Below are 17,058 nucleotides of genomic sequence, written 5' to 3' on the forward strand. Positions count from 1 at the left end.
AATATTATATAAATGTCCTAAAGCAAAGATATACACAAATAATACATTATCTGATGAAATTGATTTAGAAAGAGGCACAAGACAGGGATGTCCTCTTTCCCCCTCCTGTTTGCACTGTCAATTGAACTGCTTGCAGAAAGAATTAGACAGGTATTAGTATTGGTAAACATGAATATAAACTAAACGTATTTGCAGATGATCTCCTGATATACCTGACCAATATTGAAAGAATGGCATGGCTCCCAAAGTTTTTATAGTTATTCTCAGTAATACCAATTACCCCACCGAACATATTCTTTAAAAAAGTATACTCGGTCATAACAAACTTTATATTGCTAATAAAACTCATAGAATAAAAAGGAGCGTTTTACATATTCCTAAGTCTGAGGGTGGTTTTAACCTTCCAGACTTGAAATTGTATTAACTCACCACCCAAGGCTTTTACTTGCGATGTATAGTTAAATGCAGTAAAGAGGAACAATAGGTACATAATGAAGAGGTGCATTCTACATAATGAAGAGGTGCAATCTTTTCACGTGTCTGTTTTCAAAGGATGGAGCAAAGAACATTAACAACTTCATAATTAAGAACATTAGAACAACATGGAAGAATCAATATCACTCCCTACATACCAACGCTATGGAACAATCCTTGGATAGCCTTTTAGAATTCACAGATACGTTGGTCCACATGAAAATCTAAAGGCATATAATGTACGTATAATCCACTATGAACTAATGTATAGATTTTTCTAAATATAAAACCTACAGCAAAATGGCTGAGTCATGTCTTAAGTGTAAAATGAACAATGACTCAATAATCCATACCTTCTGGGAATGCTGTAAAGTCCAAACGTTATGGGTGGAGTTAGAATGTTGGCTGTCAGAAGTATTACAATGTAAATGTACTTTTAACCCGCCTATGAGCATATTTCAAGACATGGCATATGAGGGTGCAGTGAGATACCCGATGGGTTGGCCAATACTTTTCTTGTCAATCATCTTGAAAAACGTATACTTAAAAATTGGAAATCAACCAATCCTCTGTCGTTAACACAATGGAAAGGTCAAATGCTTTATTATCTAAATGTTGACAGTGTGTGGGCTATGGAGAGTAACAAAATGGTGCAGTTTGAGGCCATGTGGCAGAGAGTGATGCTGGAGATGGGGGTATGAGCAGGTGGGTCTGGGGCTGGGCAGGGTGATGTTGTTCATGTTTGTGTTTGTATGCTGTTGTTTGTATGTGTATGTTTTGTATTGTTTATAAAAAAACTTTTTCTTAAGGTTTTATAAAGAACCATTACATTTGACATTTGAGTCATTTAGCAGACGCTCTTATCCAGAGAGACTTACAGTAGTGAGTGCATACATTTTAAGTGCATTCATTTACCAACATATTTATATGGATATATTATTATTCCATTCCTTTACTTAGATTTGTGCGTATCAGGTAGTTGTTGTGGAATTGTTAGATTACTTGTTAGATATTGCTGCACTGTCGGAACTAGAAGCACAAGCATTTCGCTACTCTCGCAATAACATCTGCTAACCATTTGTACGCGACCAATAAACATTTGATTTGATTTGATGCTCAAAAGGTTCTGAATAGAACCTGTCTGGTGCTATTAAGAACCCTTTTCTGATACTGGCTCTCATGAGGACCGCCACGGGAATGAAAAACCCAGAGTTACCTCTGCTGCAGAGGATAAGTTCATTTGAGTTACCAGCCTCAGAAATTGCAGCCCAAATAAATGCTTCACAGAGTTCAAGTAACAGACACATCTCAACATCAGCTGTTTAGAGGACACTGCTTGAATCAGGCCTTCATGGTCAAATTGCTGCAAAGAAACCACTACTGAAGGACACAAATAATAATAAGAGACTTGCTTGGGCCAAGAAACATGAGCAAAGGACATTAGACCGGTGGAAATCTGTATTTTGGTCTGCAGTCCAAATTGGAGATTTTTGGTTCCAACAGCTGTGTCTCTGCGAGGTGCGGTGTGGGTGAACGGATGATCTCCACATGCGTATTTCCCACCGTAAAGCATGGAGGAGGTGTTATGGTATGGGGATACTTTGCTGGTGACACTGTCTGTGATTTATTTAGAATTCAAGGCACACTTAACCAGCATGGCTACCACAGCATTCTGCAGCGATACGTCATCCCATTTGGTCTGGCCTTAGTGGGACTATCACTTGTTTTTCAACAGGACAATGACCCAAAACACCTCCGGACTGTGTAAGGGCTATTTGATCAAGAAGGAGAGTGCTGCATCAGATGACCTGGCCTCCATAATCCCCAGACCTCAACCAAGATGTTTTGGGATGAGTCTGACCGTGGAGTGAAGGAAAAGCAGCCAACAACTGCTCAGCATATGTCGGAACTCCTTCAAGACTGTTGGAAAAGCATTCCAGGTGAAGCTGGTTGAGAGAATGCCAAGAGTGTGCAAAGCTGTCATCAAGGCAAAGGGTGGATATGAAATATATTTTTATTTGTTTAACACTTTTTTGGTTACTACATGATTTCATATGTGTTATTTCATAGTTTTGATGTCTTCACTATTATTCTATAATGTAGAAAATAGTAAAAAATATTTTTTTAAACCTTGAATGATAAGGTGTTCTAAAACTTTTGACCGGTAGTGTAGCTGCAAAACCTTGTTCTGCTATGCTATACAACTGTTTTAGGTGCTATATAGAACCATTTTTATTGGTTATTTATAGAACCTTTATGGAGTATGGTTAACTAAAGAACTTTTTATCAATCTCAAAAGTAATTTTTCGATCCTTTTGAAGAACAATACAGGGTTATTCTGGTAAGCCATATTTTACTGTTAAAATTCCTTAGGAGTTATTGTTGTGCTAATTGACAAGTTGAATCAGTTGTGCTAGCTCTGAACAGCTGGGGATCCCTAAGAAGAGAATTGAGAACCACTGATTTAGTAAACTGTTCTCAATTGACACAAGGCCATACATGAGTCTTGGCCACAGTCACGTGGCATACAGTATATTTGAGATTTGTATCTAAAATAATCATTGAGAAATAAATGGCATATGAGATTTTGGCATTACCCAGGCTTCCTTTAAGACTCAATAGTGTTTCAAATGTACAGTGCATCCGGAAAGTATTCAGACCCTTTGACCTTTTCCACATTTTGTCACGTTACAGCCTTATTCTAAAATGGATCAAATAAATGTTTTGCTCATCAACCTACTCATAATAACCCACAAAGTGAAACAGTTTTTTTTAAATATTTGCAAATGTATTAAAAATAAAAATAAAACAGAAATACTTTATTTACATAAGTATTCAGGCCCTTTGCAATGAGACTCGAAATTGAGCTCAGGTGCATCCTGTTTCCATTGATCATCCTTGAGATCTTTCTACAACTTTATCCACCTGTGGTAAATTCAATTGATTGGACATGATTTGGAAAGGCACACACCTGTATATATAAGGCCCCACAGTTGACAGTGCATGTCAGAGAGAAAAACAAGCAATGAGGTCGAAGGAATTGTCCATAGAGCTCTGAGACAAGATTATGTCGAGGCACAGATCTGGGGAAAACATTTCTGCATCATTGAAGGTCCCCAACAACACAGTGGCCTCCATCATTCTTAAAATGAAGACGTTTGGAACCACTAAGACTCTTCCTAGAGCTGGCCACCAGGCTAAACTAAGCAATCAGGGGAGAAAGGCCTTGGTCAGGGAGGTAACCGAGAAACCGATGGTCACTCTGACAGAGCTCCAGAGTTCCTCTGTGGAGATGGGAGAACCTTCCAGAAGGACAACCATCTCTGCAGCACTCCACCAATCAGACTTTTATGGTAGAGTTGCAAGACGGAAGCCACTCCTCCGTAAAAGGCACATGACAACCCGCTTGGAGCTTGCCAAAAGGCACCTAAAGGACTCTTGTGCCATGAGATAAAGTTTCTCTGGTCTGATGAAACCAAGAATGAACTATTTGGCCTGAATGCCAAGCGTCATGTCTGGAGGAAACCTGGCACCATCCCTACGGTGAAGTATGGTGGTGGTAGCATCATGCTGTGGGGATGTTTTTCAGTGGCAGGGACTGGGAGACTAGTCAGGATTGAGGGAAAGATGAACGGAGCAAAGAGATCCTTGATGAAAACCTGCTCCAGAGCCCTCGCCTTCCGAATTGTTCAACGACCCTATGCACACATCCAAGACAACACAGAAGTGGCTTCGGGACAAGTCTCTGAATGTCCTTGAGTGACCCAGCCAGAGCCCGGACTTGAACCAGATTGAACATCTCTGGAGAGACCTGAAAATACCTGTGCAGCAACACTCCCCATCCAACATGACAGAGCTTGAGAGGATCTGCAGATGAGAATGGGAGACACTTCCCAAATACAGGTGTGCCAAGCTTAGTGTCATTATTTATTTATCAATTATTTTACCAGGTAAGTTGACTGAGAACACATTCTCATTTGCAGCAACGACCTGGGGAATAGTTACAGGGGAGAGGAGGGGGATGAAGGAGCCAATTGTAAACTGGGGAGGTGACAGTTTGAGGGCCAGATTGGGAATTTAGCCAGGACCACGGGTTTAACACCCCTACTCTTACGATAAGTGCCATGGGATCTTTAATGACCTCAGAGAGTCAGGACACCCGTTTAACATCCCATCCGAAAGACAGCACCCTACACAGGGAAGTGTCCCCAATCACTGCCCTGGGGCATTGGGATATTTTTTTAGACCAGAGGGAAGAGTGCCTCCTACTGGCCCTCTAACACCACTTCCAGCAGCATCTGGTCTCCCATCCAGGAACTGACCAGGACCAACCCTGCTTAGCTTCAGAAGAAAGCCAGCAGTGGTATGCAGGGTGATATGCTACTGGCAAACCCAAGAAGACTCGAGGCTGTAATCACTGCCAAAGGTGTCTCAACAAAGCACTGAGTGAAGGGTCTGAATACTTATGTAAATGTGATATTTCATTTTTATATTTGTAATACATTTGCAAAAATGTCAAAAAAATTGTTTTTGCTTTGTCATTATGGGGTATTGTGTGTAGATTGATGAGGGGAAAAAACAATGTAATCCTTTTTAGAATATGGCAGTAACGTAACATAATGTGGAAAAAGTCTGAATACATTCTGAATGCACTGTTGGTTCTACAAAGAAAACAATGGTGTCATATGAAGCTTTACTGCTTTCTCTGTAATATGAGTAGTATTATGATTTCAATAACATTTTAAAATAAAAACATGAATATAGAAAATATACTATTTTTGATTTGGCATTTTTTTATACAGTATATATTCTTGAAAATAATGTATCAAAGTTCCAGAGTGGGATCTCTGCTACTTTTAGAGGTATGATCCAATTTGTCAGCATTACCAACAGAGTGAATGTGAAAATGGATTCAAAATGGTCGCCCTCTGCTGGTGATCAACAGAAATTCAGCAAAAAAATTATAATATCTCAGGAATCTGTTCCTAAGCATTCCCAAGAATAAAAAAATGGACATATGTGATCAATGTAATCAAGGTACGAAATTATTGTTATTTTCAAATATAATCTCTTATTGGGTTTAGTTGTGGTCAAAGTTCAGTGTACAAAATATTATAATTATGTTCCGTCCCACTGACCATCCGCTACAACCTAAAATCAGCCTGTGGCTGAATCTAGCTGACTATCCCTGATTTACATTATATTGTTACACACAGATAATGAGCTAGCCTACTAGCTAAAGTGCAAACAGTACTTTGGTCCCATGTCTAATCTATATATCAGTAATCTACAATACAAAGTATAGTATCAGTTTTGCCTTTTAGATAATGATGAAAAATATTATATGGACAGGGAGGACCTGATCCTTGATACAGGCCATAAAATACAACCTAATCTTCCTGAAGCTAAACACATTTGACAGGTGTGAGAGAAACATTGAAAGACATCCACCTCATGTTTGTAGAAGCGCTGTCCTGATCATCTAGGTGTGTAATCACAAGGCTTAGAACCATGATCAGGTACTAGTTAATATGACAGGCTGAATAATGTGGTGGTGGAGGGAGACAGGGTTGCTGGCGAAGTGAATAGGCAGACCTGTCAGGTGCTATCTGTCAGAGTGAATTCTTTCAGGGGGAGATTGCGAGAGAGGGTGATTGGTATTAAGCATTGTGTGATGTGATTGGGCTCCCAAGATGTGGCTGTGCATATACACTGAACAAAAATATAAACGCAACAAGTAAAGTTTTGGTCCCATTTTTCATGAGCTGAAATATAAGATCCCAGAAAGGTTTCATACGCACACAAAAAAAGCGTATTTCTCTCAAATTTTGTGCACACATTTTTTTTAATCCCTGTTAGTGAGCATGTCTCCTTTGCCAACATAAACCATTCACCTGACAGGTGTGGCATATCAAGAAGCTGATTAAACAACATGATCATTACACAGGTACACCTTGTGCTGTGGACAATAAAAGGCCACTCTAAAATGTGCAGTTTTGTCACACAGCATAATGCCACAGATGTCTGAAGTTTTGAGGTTGCGTGCAATTGGCATGCTGACTGCAGGAATGCCCACCAGATCTGTTGTCAGAGAATTGAATGTTAATTTATCTACCATAAGCCACCTCCAATGTTGTTTTAGAGAATTTGACAGTACTGTACGTCCCACCGGCCTCACAACCGCAGACCACGTGTATGGCGTTGTGTGGGCGAGCGGTTTGCTGAAGTCAACGTTGTGAACAGAATGCCCCATGATGGCAGTGGGGTTATGGTATGGGCAGGCATAAGCTACGGTCAACGAACACAATTACATTTTATCTATGGCAATTTGAATGCCCAGAGATACTGTGACGAGATCCTGAGGCCCATTGTCATGCCACTAATCCACTGCCATCACCTCATGTTTAGGCATGATTATGTACGGGCCGATGTCACAAAGATCTGTACACAATTCCTGGAAGCTGAAAATGCCCCAGTTCTTCCATGGCCTGCATACTCACCAGACATGTCACCCATTGAACATGTTTGGGATGGCGTGTTCCAGTTCCTGTCAATATCCAGCAATTTCACACAGCCATTGAAGAGGAGTGGCACAGCATTCCACAGCCAACAATCAACAGCCTGATCAGCTCTATGCGAAGGAGATGTGACGCGCTGCATGATGCAAATGGTGTCCACACCAGATATTGACTGGTTTTCTGGTCCACGCCTCTACTTTGTTTTTTTTTAAGGTATCTGTGACCAACAGATGCATATCTGTATTCCCAGTCATGTGAAATCCATAGATTAGGTCCTAACTGTAACTTAGTCAAATCTTTTAAATTGTTGCATGTCTCATTGATATTTTTGTTCAGTATATATGCTAATGTTATGCATTTTTTTTATATCCATTGTTAGGTATGCTCATTGACTAACTGCTAATATAGACCAATGACACTTCTAGAGCAGGTATTCCTAAACTGGGGTACAGGGTACGCACAGGGTATGCGCAATGCTGTCGGGGGTACCCCTAATAAAAATGTGATTCACATTAAAAAATATATTTAAAAAATGTTTTTCACATTTTCAAACAGTCCATTTATATTTTCCAACGGGGCTATACATTTGGGTGAGGTTTTTTCTCCTGCCTGAGTAGCCTTGTTTTACTGCCAAAAATCAAATTAAACCATCTAGTGTTCAGCGAAATAACAACACAATGTCAAATACAGGTAACCTAGTGAACATTCAATCACATTAACCGTTACTCTCCACTAGCGTCTGTATGTAGCCAAACATAGCTGCTACTCATGTTGGTATCTGTACTGATGGCGCAAAAGCCATGAGAGGGAGACATAGTGGAGTGGTAATGCGCGTGCAAGCAGTTGCTCCCGACGCCACTTGGGTACACTGCAGCATCCACCGAGAGGCTCTTGCTGCCAAAGGAATGCCTGACAGCTTGAAAGACATTTTGGTCACTACAGTGAAAATGGTTAACTTTGTTAAAGCAAGCCCCCTGAACTCTCGTGTATTTTCTGCACTATGCAATGACATGGGCAGCGACCATGTAACGATTTTACAACATACAGAAGTGCGCTGGTTATCAAGGGGAAAAGTATTGACATGTTTTATTTATTGAAAGACGGGCTTAAAGTTTTCTTTACTGACCATCATTTTCAGTTGTCTGATCGCTTGCATGATGACGAGTTTCTCACACGACTGGCCTATCTGGGTGATGTTTTTTCTCACCTGAATGATCTGAATCTAGGATTACAGGGACTCTCCGCAACTATATTCAATGTGCGGAACAAAATTGATTAAGAAGTTGGAGCTGTTCTCTGTCTGCATTAACAAGAACAACACACAGGTCTTTCCATCATTGTATGATTTTTTTTGTGTGCAAATTAATTCAATCTGACGGACAATTGTCAAATGTGATATAGCGAAGCACCTGAGTGAGTTGGGTGCGCAATTACGCGGGTACTTTCCCAAACCGGATGACACAAACAAATTGATTCGTTATCCCTTTCATGCCCTGCCTCCAGTCATCGTACTGATATCTGAACAAGAGAAACTCATCGAAATTGCAACAAGCAGTTCTGTGAAAATTTAATTTAATCAGAAGCCACTGCCAGATTTCTGGATTGGGCTGCTCAGAGTATCCTGCCTTGGCAAATTGCACTGTTAAGACACTGATGCCCTTTGCAACCACGTATCTATGTGAGAGTGGATTCTCAGCCCTCACTAGCATGAAAACTAAATACAGGCACAGACTGTGTGGAAAATGATTTAAGACTGAGACTCTCTCCAATGCAACCCAACATTGCAGAGTACATCCTTTTGTACATCCTTTCAAGCACACCCTTCTCATTAACATGTGGTGAGTTATTCACAATTTTTGATGAACAAATAAGGTTTTATATGTAAGATGGTTAAATAAAGAGCAAAATTACTGATTATTATTATATTATTATTTGTGCCCTGGTCCTATAAGAGCTCTTTGTCACTTCCCACGGGCCTGGTTGTGACAAAAACTCACACTCATTCTTATTTTTAATAAATTTATCGTATAGTGTGTGTGTGTGGCAGGCTTACAATGATGGCAAAAAACAAAATTTGAGAGTGCGCTGACCCTGGTGCTAGAGGGGGTACGCAGCTGGAGGTTGAATGTTTGAAGGTGTACGGGACTATAAAAGGTTTGGGGACCACTGTTACATTTACATTTACATTTAAGTAATTTAGCAGACGCTCTTATCCAGAGCGACTTACTGTTCTAAAGCATTGGACAGATTCTCATTGGACAAATGTAAAACCAATTGCATGTTCTAATTTCAAGTAGGGGTATGGTTTATGATGCAATGTTGCACCTTTTCAACTGTGGAAAAAGAATACCATGTTGGCCTAGCCTGCAATTGCTTTCAATTGACAACAAACAGCAACCTAAGCCAAGTCCTATAACAACATAGTACCAAAGTAATGTTGTGACCTACACTTTTTTTTACATGAACAAAGAGGAACATAAACAGCAGTCACAATAGTTGGCCCACTTGGACTGAATAACCCAGACTCTTTGGCTTAGCCTTGTGTCATCATGACCATGAAAGAAGACATGTTGTCAAACTTTTCACATAAACGTCTGATTTAAAACTTCTATGGAGATACAAAGGACTCATAAGAATTACTCATTGCAAAAAAAGTAGCTCATGTATAAAAATCGACATTTGAAAAATCTAAGTATGTGTAGGCACCCTGCTTATCCATTGTGCCTATCCACCCCACCCAGCCTGTGGATTGTCAAACTGTGGATAAAGACCTTTTACTAAAGCAGAGGATAGGCCTACAGCTGACCACCATGGCCTAGCCCGAGACAGAAGATACTCACAGCTCTTCTGACAGGGGGATTAATGAAACCCTATAGGAGCTTCACTGTAGGCCCCCAAAAACCCTGACTGAGACAAAATGGCCTAACCAGTCCCATTCATTACTGCACCACTACAGCGCACAGAAAGAGCACGTGAGTAATAGAGAAGACTCGTATACGCTTGTTGTGCATGCAGTATCTTCACCAGTCTTTTGGGAAATATCCAAATTAGACAGCCTATTCTAGTAAACGATATGTCAAACAAAGGAGGCAAAGGGAAATGCCTTCATTCACAACAATGCAAGACAATGAGACAAGGATCATGGTGATCTGTCTTCACACTGTGTAATTTGAGGTACACATACAGTACGTTCACAAAGGCCTGTTTAACATGGCTTTTACTCAATGTATGCACACATAAGGCATGTGTAAACAGCACCATCAGGAAACACACACACACACAGTGACAAACACACAGTGATATCAAATCACTAACATGTAAACAGTTGCCCTTGTTTGCACAGACCAACTGTTCATTCTGGACAAAAACAAAGCTCTGGCTCAAATTACAGGAAGTGTTAACACTGAGACAGACAGGGAGGGGATGTCTTTCACCTGAGCAGTGGATCAGTGTGTATCTGCATGGGGTGGTCCTCTTCCGATGGTTAGACTCTTCAGATGGTTAGACTCTGCAGGGGAACAGCACTCTCCAACCATCTCTAACACAGCTCAGAATAGCATAGCTCCAGAACACGGCCAAATCCTTCATGTTCACCAACATGACGCTGGGTGCCCTTTTTTCCTTCTGAGTTCCTGCTCCCTGAAAGATCCGTGCACGGCCCTGAGTCAGTACCTTATGTTATACTTTAAACGTTCTGATTTACTATAATTATGTCTTACTTGGCAGTGATTTGTCATCTGTTGTGATACATACTACAGAGCACCATAAGACCCGGGCGGCAGGTAGCCTAGTGGTTAGAGCGTTGGGCCAGTAACCAAAAGGTTGCTGGATTGAATCCCTGAGCTGACAATGTAAAAATCTGTTGTTCTGCCCCTGAGTAAGGCAGTTAACCCACTGAAGACATGGATGTCGATTATGGCAGCCCCCCCCCCCCCCCCCCCCCCCCACCTCTCTGATTCAGAGGGGTTGGGTTAAATGTGGAAGACACATTTCAGTTGAATGCATATCCCCTTTCCCCAAGAAGGAAACGTATATTTGAAGACTATATTTACGAAATACTATATCCACCTATTTTTTTCACATTTGTGCCTTTTCATCAGAAATGATTGCTTATATGTGTGTAAACTATAATTGTTCTCCGATTTTTAATTAATAGATTTTAGATGTGTATGAAAATAGTTTTTTTGCAAAACGCTATGTATGTTCTTATCCTATATATGTGACTGTGATATGTGATTGTCTCACCTAGCTATCTAAAGATGAAAGCACTTACTGTAAGTCACTCTGGATAAGAGCATCTGATCAATGACTAACATTTAAAATGTAAATGTTTTACGTACAGATCTCATATTACTGTATTGAATATTTTTTTCCAAACATTAAATATTGATAAATGTATCATTTGCACAGTTATTTATAAAGACATTTGTTATTATGCAACTTTTGTAGGTGTAAAACCTAGCAGGACTACCCACACTATATAAACACCATATATTAAAATTTGTGGGGAAAACAAATTCAGCCACACATGTTGCTGACAGGTGTAGAAAATCGAGCACACAGCCATGCAATCTCCATAGACAAACACTGGCAGTATAATGGCAACTGAAGAGCTCAGTGACTTTCAACATGGCACCATCATAAGATGCCACCATTCCAACAAGTCAATTTGTCATATTTCTGCCCTGCTAGAGCTGCCAAATGTAAGTGCTAGTATTGTGAAGTGGAAACGTCTAGGAGCAACAATGGCTCAGCCATGAAGTGGTAGGCCACAAAGGTTCACAGAACAGGACCGCTGAGTGCTGAAGCGCAGAGTGCATAAAAATTGTCTGTCCTTGGTTGTAACACTCACTACCGAGTTCCAAACTGCCTCTGGAAGCAACGTCAGCACAATAATTGTTAATCGGGAGCTTCATGAAATGGGTTTCCATGGCCAAGCAGCCGCACCCAAACCTAAGATCACCATGCGCAATGCCAAGCGTCGCCTGTAGTAGTGTAAAGCTCGCCGCCATTGGACTCTGGAGCAGTGGAAATGCGTTCTCTGGAGTGAGGAATCACACTTCACTATCTGGTAGTCCGACAGACGAATCTGGGTTTGACGGATGCCTGGAGAACGCTACCTGCCCGAATGCATTGTGGTAACTGTAAAGTTTGGTGGAGGAGGAATAATGGACTGTGGCTGTTTTTCATGGTTCGGGCTAATTCCCTTCGTTCTTAACGCTACAGCATACAATGACATTCTAGATGATTCTGTGCTTCCAACAGAGGCAACAGTTTGGGGAAGGCCCTTTCCTGTTTCAACATGACAATGGTTTGTCGAGATCTGTGTGGAAGAACTTGACTGGCCTGTACAGAGCCCTGACCTCAGCCTCATTGAACACCTTTGGGATGAATTGGAACGCCGACTGCGAGCCAGGCCTAATCGCCCAACATCAGTGCCCGACCTCACTAATGCTCTTATGGCTGAATGGAAGCAAGTCCCTGCAGCAAAGTTCCAACATCAAGTGGAAAGCCTTCCCAGAAGAGTGGAGGCTGTTATAGCAGCAAAGGGGTGGACTCCATGATTTCAGAATGAGTTGTTCGACGAGTCCACATACTTTGGGTAATGTGGTGTATTTCTCTGAGAATGAGGCAGATATATAGCATTTTGCAAAAATAAACATGATTATTTGTTTTTCTGAAATGAAACCATCAAGTGATATATTTTAAACAAATACAGGTCTGTCATTGAACCACATGCCATGCTTAGATAGTGAAAAAACCCACCAATCTCTTTCCTAATTTCTTTAAACAATAAAAGCTAATTTACCAACATTTCTGAAAAATGGATATGTAGCGTTTTGGAATGAAACTCTTCATTTCCAGTTTACGCAGCGACACTCAGAAGCACTAGAGCAAAAGTAATTAACCGAGTCATCACAAAATCACAGCAGGCCTACGGTAATGCCACTTATCTCATTAAGGCTATGGCATGGACAGAAAACTGACAAACAAAGGAGCTAATCCACGGCACATTAAGTGTGCTGGTAATTCAATAGAACCTTCATTTGGCAGCCATCTTGCTCTGTTTGTTCGATGATGCTCTTTCTTTCCAAACAGTACAGCACACAGACCCATCATAAGGACTCATATGGTCTCTCTCTGCCTTGCTCTCTCTCTCTTTCCTAGAAGAAAAAAAACATCAACCATTAGACAATGGGTAGCAGTCTTAATTAGAAAAATGACTTCCTTTGCAATCCTGGCTAAGTAGTTTACATACTGTAATTACAGGGACCAAATCATCTTTTCATCATTTCACTGATTGAGCTCATCAACCCAGTAGGATCTCTTGTGTTGTGCTGCTTGTGCTCAGGGAACATCTGGGCTCAGAGAATTAGCCTTTATTGTAGCAAACATTACTACATGTACCCTCCTGCTGCATTACATTACTACATGTACCCTCCTGCTGCATTACATTACTACATGTACCCTCCTGCTGCATTACATTACTACATGTACCCTCCTGCTGCATTACATTACTACATGTACCCTCCTGCTGCATGACATTACTACATGTACCCTCCTGCTGCATTACATTACTACATGTACCCTCCTGCTGCATTACATTACTACATGTACCCTCCTGCTGCATTACATTACTACATGTACCCTCCTGCTGCATTACATTACTACATGTACCCTCCTGCTGCATTACATTACTACATGTACCCTCCTGCTGCATTACATTACCTCATGTACCCTCCTGCTGCATTACATTACTACATGTACCCTCCTGCTGCATTACATTACCTCATGTACCCTCCTGCTGCATTACATTACTACATGTACCCTCCTGCTGCATTACATTACTACATGTACCCTCCTGCTGCATTACATTACTACATGTACACAATACTACAAGTTTCCATTTCACTTTATTGTGATCATTTCTGCGTTAGAAAGATCACAATAAAATCTGAATACACAGGTAGGTAAATATCTGCGATCACTGATTTTCCAAGGACATCATTTGGTGTTGTTTTAGGGATTGTGGTCGGCACATTTAGCTATGAAGCTCCACATTCACTGTGGAGTATAAACACATTGCACTGTGGTTAAGTAGAGATGTAACCAGCACATTCCAGATTTCATCAACTTTTCTATGCCTTCAGTTCACTGTGACAATGACCCTTAGTCTTCGGTCAACCTTAGTACATTGAAAAATAGTGAGGCTCATTTTATGCAGAGGATTTATTTTTGTGCATCTTTGGTCCCATGGACATAATCTCCAGTCTAAACTACCTGTCACCTTTGAGTTCATAAGGTGAAGTTTTTCTCTCCCGGTCCTATGAGGCAGCTAGATCTGTCACTATGTGTCGCCAATAAAGCCAATAGTTTAATGAGGCAGCTGTTGGATTTTCACTAATCACTCTACCCTGATTACTCTGATGAGTGGATGATGCTCTTAAATAATCACCCACACAAAAAATTGGCAAAATAATTATCATCATCTCCCTAAGTACTGCAGCTGCACCGCCTGCAATAATTACAAATAGAACAGAACGCTTTCTGTCATCCTTTATAACCACTTATTATTAGAGCTAATGCTGAGTGGAGCAGTACTGTAAAGACAGTACTCAGTAGCACATCAGTTGAATACCTAGCTACATAAAGACTTCATAACACATGCATAACCCATAAATAAACCATTCATAAGCAGTACATAAGGAAAGCTTATATTAACAACGTCAAGATGATGTTTTGTCACAGTGATGTCATTTATACTGCCATTATTATTGACCCTAACTTATTCTTCATGGGATTCATCATATAATACCTTGTTTGGTTTTCGACAATATCTAGTTGGAAGTATTGTAGCCAGTTTTGTGGTATTGACAGTGCATACTGAGTGAGGAACACTGATAATCAGTGCAGGGAGGGTAGTAGACTTCATATCAGATCCCCGTGGATCTGTTGTTGCCCTCACCCAGCCACTCCTCCCCCTCGCCCAGTAACGGCCTGGCAGACACAATTAACATTTCCATAAAAACAATTCCCTGCTTCCAATAGTCCAATGCAATTTGTTTTCCATCTCTGTTCATTAATCATTGTTTAAATCAGTGAGCCATCTTTTCCTCACTGCCATCTGCACTCAGCTGTGTTACAGAGATGACACCTCGCCTCTTAATCGAAGCTGACAGCCAAGAGGACGCCTGTCCAAATAGCTTTCTGCATATTTGCACCACTTCCCCACTCAACGTCCCTCCTTGCAGCCATCAGGTAAAAGTGGGTTATTCAATGGATTTCTAATTAATCTAATAAGTGCGCACACACACACCTGCACGCAGGCACGCACACATGTATGCACATGCACACACGCACGCACGCGCAAACACACACACACATCAACACTTTCATTTCTGAAATGTAAAGCTATGGCTGTTCGTAAAGAGAAAAGGAGAAGAACAAACGCAACAACAAAGGAATCTTGTACATTCCACAATTTGTTCAAGCTGGCAGGATCATTTTTTTCTGTTAAATGAGTGCACCTTTTCCTATACAACACTATTGTTTTCCTGGAATTGGGAGCAAGGTTATTAATTATTCACTGTTTAGTGTTCTTGTATGAGGGAGCTGTGCTTTTCATTCCATTGCCTCATAGTTCACAGACTTAAGGCCATGGAGCTTTGGCAATTTCTTCAGGCAATATGCTGAAAGAGTGTTGTTAATCATAAGCCAGGTATTAAAATGAAACTTCACTAAGATAAAAGTAACCGTTTGGAGGGTTGAGAAGGTTTTTGAACTTGTTTATCCTTCTCTGACTGGATACCAGATTGACCAGTGTACTGCCGAGGACCAGAGCATCCAGACGAACACCTCAAAAAACTTTGGCTTCACACTTTTATCAAAGTGTTTTAAGCCGAACGGCAAACAGCTTTGACCTTTTGTGAGAAAACCTGACGTGGTGGCAAGAGATTCATTTGGCCTGTTCATCTGAGCTTGGATTACAGATATTCAAATCATGTGCTTGGTGTTTAAACAAGTGATTCCATCAAGGGAGAAAGTTGCTAAGCATATCTTTGCCATGTACTGCACTCTAACATCACTTGTAATATAGTAAAGAGGATAAGATACTAGCACCTGACTTGACGTTGATTTCAACTTCAGTCAACCTCACTCTGATTTTTTCCTTCTTGCTTTACTCATATTTACTCATATTTTGTCAAATTAAAAATTTAAAAATTAAAAAACTTCTGTGTTGTATTATGCATTATGATAGAAAGGCTATTCTAACATAAGCACAACTCCATTAGCCATGGTGTCAGTCTGTTCTCCTTTCTTGCCAACTTCTCATGGAATTGCCATGCCAAACTCTGGTACCCAGGCTACAATTTCATCATAATAAACAGGTAACATTCTGAGACATTTTCAAATCAAGACATGCCTTGCATTTCACAGCTTGCTTATTCTCTCATCAACAACAAACACATTTATCAACTAGCTTCCATTTTTGCTTTTCTAATAAAGAGGGTTGCGGTTAAATTATGTGTAAATTCCAAGGCTGAATATTTAATGCTGATTGATCGTACTGGCTGCAACCCACCTGCTCCTCCTCCTGTCCCCTTGGAGCCTGTGAGAGGAGAACTCTGCATTGGAGAGGAACAGAGCATTATGGACTCTTAGCTCACATATGACAGATGGGGCATCATGGCTTCAAAGGCAAGCATTTGCAGATGAGAGGGGGGAGTGTAGGTAAGGGCTAAGGGGTATTTCAACAGCACCTCTCTATCTAGGTGACAGTGATAGATATTAGACTAGAGATTCTCTATTATCAAAGCATTCACTGCACCCACTCACAACCTCTGTGCATCACCATTCACATGACACACATTATTATACATAAGGAGAAGTCTGACAATAATAAAACATCTGTACGTCCAACAGACCTCAACCCAATTACCACGGTGGATGACTTGATATGTGTTGCATTAAAACGAGTGTAGACTGCAACAGATTATCTATGATGAGAAGATCACAGTGGACTGTCATTACACCACAACACATTGTCCTTTTCATTGAAAAGAGA

General features: G+C 40.7%; 1 pseudogene; it reads right to left on the reverse strand.

Annotated features, from left to right (window-relative positions):
- The window catches only part of LOC115108927 (zinc finger protein 536-like), a 42,099-nt pseudogene extending 25,457 nt beyond the window's left edge, over window positions 1-16,642 (reverse strand).
- Window positions 16,643-17,058: the final 416 nt, after the last annotated feature.

Source organism: Oncorhynchus nerka, linkage group LG25 (genome assembly GCF_034236695.1).
Source record: "Oncorhynchus nerka isolate Pitt River linkage group LG25, Oner_Uvic_2.0, whole genome shotgun sequence".
In the NCBI taxonomy this organism is placed as follows: domain Eukaryota; kingdom Metazoa; phylum Chordata; class Actinopteri; order Salmoniformes; family Salmonidae; genus Oncorhynchus; species Oncorhynchus nerka.